The 4,128-nt window shown below is 41.7% G+C and overlaps 1 non-coding gene across 1 annotated transcript; it reads left to right on the forward strand.

Moving 5' to 3' along the window:
• The first annotated feature begins 3,502 nt into the window (after window positions 1-3,502).
• On the forward strand, window positions 3,503-3,610 carry LOC130953205 (small nucleolar RNA R71). Its single transcript, XR_009075378.1, has one exon. It is a non-coding gene; the product is annotated as a small nucleolar RNA R71 (small nucleolar RNA).
• The last annotated feature ends 518 nt before the right edge of the window (window positions 3,611-4,128 follow it).

Below are 4,128 nucleotides of genomic sequence, written 5' to 3' on the forward strand. Positions count from 1 at the left end.
AATGATGGAGTGCTCTTGGTGTTCCACCCTTAATTAGTTCATGTTATGACTCAATCCTTCTAGAGAAGTGTTGAGTTGTTCCCAATAGTTGTTTGGAGGAAAATGCATCCCTTGAGGCATCTCAGGGATTTTTTGATGATGAGCTTCCTCATGCATCTCTTGAGATCCATGAATGGGCTCTCTTGTTTGCTCCATCCTCTTTTTAGTGATGGGCTTGTCCTCTTCAATGATGATGTCTCCTTCTATGACAACTCCAGCTAAGTTGCATAGATGGCAAATGAGATGAGGAAAAGCTAGCTTTGCCAAGGTGGAGGCCTTTTCGGTTACATTTTAGAGTTCTAGAGAGATGACTTCATGAACTTCTACTTCCTCTCCAATCATGATGCTTTGGATCATGATGGCCCGATCCACAGTTACTTCGGATCAGTTGCTAGTGGGGATGATGGAGTGTTAGATGAACTCCAACCATCCTCTAGCCACAGGCTTAAGGTCCAGTCTTCTCAATTGAACTGGCTTGCCTTTTGAGTCTTTTTTCCATTGAGCTCTTTCCACACATATGTCCATGAGGACTTGGTCCAACCTTTGATCAAAGTTGACCCTTCTAGTGTAGGGGCATGCGTCTTCTTGCATCATAGGCAAGTTGAATGGCAACCTTACGTTCTCCGGACTGAAATCTAAGCATTTCCCCCGAACCATTGTAAGCCAATTCTTTGGGTTTGGGTTCAGGCTTTGATCATGTTTCCTAGATATCCATGCGTTTGCATAGAACTCTTGAACCATTAAGATTCTGACTTGTTGAATGGGATTGGAGAGAACTTCCCATCCTCTTCTTCTAATCTCTTGTCGGATTTCCGGATATTTGCCCTTTTTGAGCTTAAAAAGGACCTCAGGGATTACCTTTTTCTTGGCCACAACTTCATAGAAGGGGTCTTGATGAACCTTTGAGATGAATCTCTCCATCTCCCATGACTCAGAGGTGGAAGCTTTTGCCTTCCCTTTCCTCTTTCTAGAGGTTTCTCCGGCCTTAGGTGCCATAAATGGTTATGGAAAAACAAAAAAGCTATGCTTTTACCACACCAAACTTAGAATGTTGCTCGCCCTCGAGCAAAAGAAGAAAGAATAGAAGAAGAAAAAGATATGGAGGAGAGGGAGAGAGGTATGGGTTCGGTCATTTAGGGTGGGTTTGGATGAGAAAGAGATTTTGAATTTGAAGATAGGTGGGGTTTATGGGGAAGAGTGGATGGATGTGATTGGTGAAGGGGTAATGGGGAAGAGAGATTGAGGTGATTGGTGAAGGGTATAGTGTTATTGGATTGTGTGAAGAAGAGAGAAATGGGGTAGGTGGGGATCCTGTGGGGTCCATAGATCCTGAGATGTCAAGAATTTATCATCCCTGCACCAATTAGGCGTGTAAAACACTCTCTGTATGCAATCCTGGCATTTAACGCCAGGTTGATGCTTGTTTCTGGCGTTAAATGCCCAGATGTAGCATGTTTCTGGCGTTTAACGCCAGCCTTATGCTTGTTTCTGGCGTTAAACGCCAGCTTGGTGCTTGTTTCTGGTGTTAAACACCAGACAGATGCTTGTTTCTGGTGTTTATACGCCAGACAGCTATTCCTCCAGGGTGTGCTTTTTCTTCTACTGTTTTTGATTCTGTTTTTAATTTTTGCAATTGTTTTGTGACTCCACATGATCATAGACCTAATAAAACATAAAAGAACAATAGAAATATAGATAAATAAAAATTGGGTTGCCTCCCAATAAGAACTTCTTTAATGTCAATAGCTTGACAGTGAGCTCTCATGGAGCTTCACAGATGTTCAGAGCATTATTGGGACCTCAAAACACCAAACTTAGAGTTTGAATGTGGGGTTTCAACATCAAACTTAGAGTTTGGTTGTGGCCTCCCAACACCAAACTTAGAGTTTGATTGTGGGGGCTTTGTTTGACTCTGTATTGAGAGAAACTTTTCATGCTTCTTCTCCATGGTTGCAGAGGAAGATCCTTGAGCTTTAAACATAAGGTAGTCCCCATTCAATTAAAGGACTAGCTCTCCTCTGTCAACATCAATCACAGCTCCTGCTGTGGCTAGGAAGGCTCTTCCAAGGATGATGCATTCATCCTCATCCTTCCCAATGTCTAGGATTATGAAATCAGCAGGGATGTAAAGGCCTTTAACCTTCACTAACACGTCCTCTACCAATCCATAAGCTTATTTTATTGACTTGTCTGCTATCTCTAATGAGATTCTTGCAGCTTGTACCTCAAAGATCCCCAGTTTCTCCATTACAGAGAATGGTATAAGATTTATACTTGACCCTAGGTCACACAGAGCCTTCTCAAAGGTCATGGTGTCTATGGTACAGGGTATTAAGAATTTACCAGGGTCTTGTTTCTTTTGAGGTAAAGTTTGCTGAACCCATGTATTTAGTTCACTAATGAGCAAGGGAGGTTCATCTTCCCAAGTCTCATTACCAAACAACTTGGCATTTAGCTTCATGATGGCTCCTAGATATTGAGCAACTTGCTCTTCAGTTACATCTTCATCCTCTTCAGAGGAAGAATAGTTCTCAGAGCTCATGAATGGCAGAAGGAAGTTTAATGGAATCTCTATGGTCTCTATATGAGCCTCAGATTCCTTTAGGTCCTCAATAGGGAACTCCTTTCTGTCTGGGAGACGTTCCATGAGGTCTTCCTCATTAGGATTCACGTCCTCCCCTTCCTCTTTGTATTCGACCATTTTGATTATATCAATGGCCTTGCACTCTCTTTTTGGATTCTCTTCTGTATTTCTTGGGAGAGTACTAGGAGGAGTTTCAGTGATTTTCTTACTCAGCTGACCCACTTGTGCCTCCAAATTTCTAATGGAGGACTTTGTTTCATTTATGAAACTTAGAGTGGCCTTAGATAGATCAGAGACTATGTTTGCTAAGCTAGAGGGGCTCTGCTCAGAATTCTCTGTCTGTTGCTGAGAAGATGATGGAAAAGGCTTGCTATTGCTAAACCTGTTTCTTCCACCATTATTAAAGCCTTGTTGGGGCTTTTGTTGATCCTTCCATGAGAAATTTGGATAATTTCTCCATGAGGGATTATAGGTGTTTCCATAGGCTTCACCCATGTAATTCACCTCTGCAATTGTAGGGTTCTCACGATCATAAGCTTCTTCTTCAGAAGATGCCTCTTTAGTACTGTTGGATGTATTTTGTAATCCATTCAGACTCTAAGAGATCATGTTGACTTGCTGAGTCAACATTTTATTCTGAGCCAATATGGCATTTAGAGCATCAATTTCAAGAACTCTCCTCTTCTGAGGCGTCCCATTACTCACTGGATTCCTCTCAGAAGTGTACATAAATTGGTTATTTGCAACCATGTTAATGAGTTCTTGAGCTTCTGGAGGCATTTTCTTTAGGTGAATGGATCCACCTGCAGAATGGTCCAGTGACATCTTGGAGAACTCAGATAGACCGTCATAGAATATATCCAAAATGGTCCACTCTGAAAGCATGTCAGAAGGACACTTTTTGGTCAACTGCTTGTATCTTTCCCAAGCTTCATAGAGGGATTCACAATCTTTTTGCTTGAAGGTCTGAACATCCACTCTAAGCTTGCTTAGCTTTTGAGGAGGAAAGAACTTGGCCAAAAAGGCCGTGACCAGCTTATCCCAAGAGTCCAGGCTATCTTTAGGTTGTGAGTCCAACCATGTTCTAGCTCTGTCTCTTACAGCAAAAGGAAAAAGCATGAGCCTATAGACTTCAAGATCTACTCCATTAGTCTTAACAATATCACAGATCTACAAGAACTCAGTTAAAAACTGGTAGGGATCTTTTGATGGAAGTCTGTGAAACTTACAGTTCTGTTGCATTAGAGCAACTAGTTGAGGCTTCAGCTCAAAATTGTTTTCTCCAATGGTAGGGATTGAGATGCTTCTTTCATAAAAATTGGAAGTAGGTGTACTATAATCACCAAGCATCCTTCTTGCGCCTCCACCATTGTTATTGGGTTCGGCCATGTCTCTTTCTTTTTCGAGATTTTTTGTAAGGTTTTCTCTGGATTGTTGTGCTTTAGCTTCTCTTAGCTTCTTCTTCAGAGTCCTTTCAGGTTCAGGATATGCTTCAACAAGAATGT

The sequence above is a fragment of the Arachis stenosperma genome, chromosome 9, assembly GCF_014773155.1.
Source record: "Arachis stenosperma cultivar V10309 chromosome 9, arast.V10309.gnm1.PFL2, whole genome shotgun sequence".
Taxonomy (NCBI): Eukaryota; Viridiplantae; Streptophyta; class Magnoliopsida; order Fabales; family Fabaceae; genus Arachis; species Arachis stenosperma.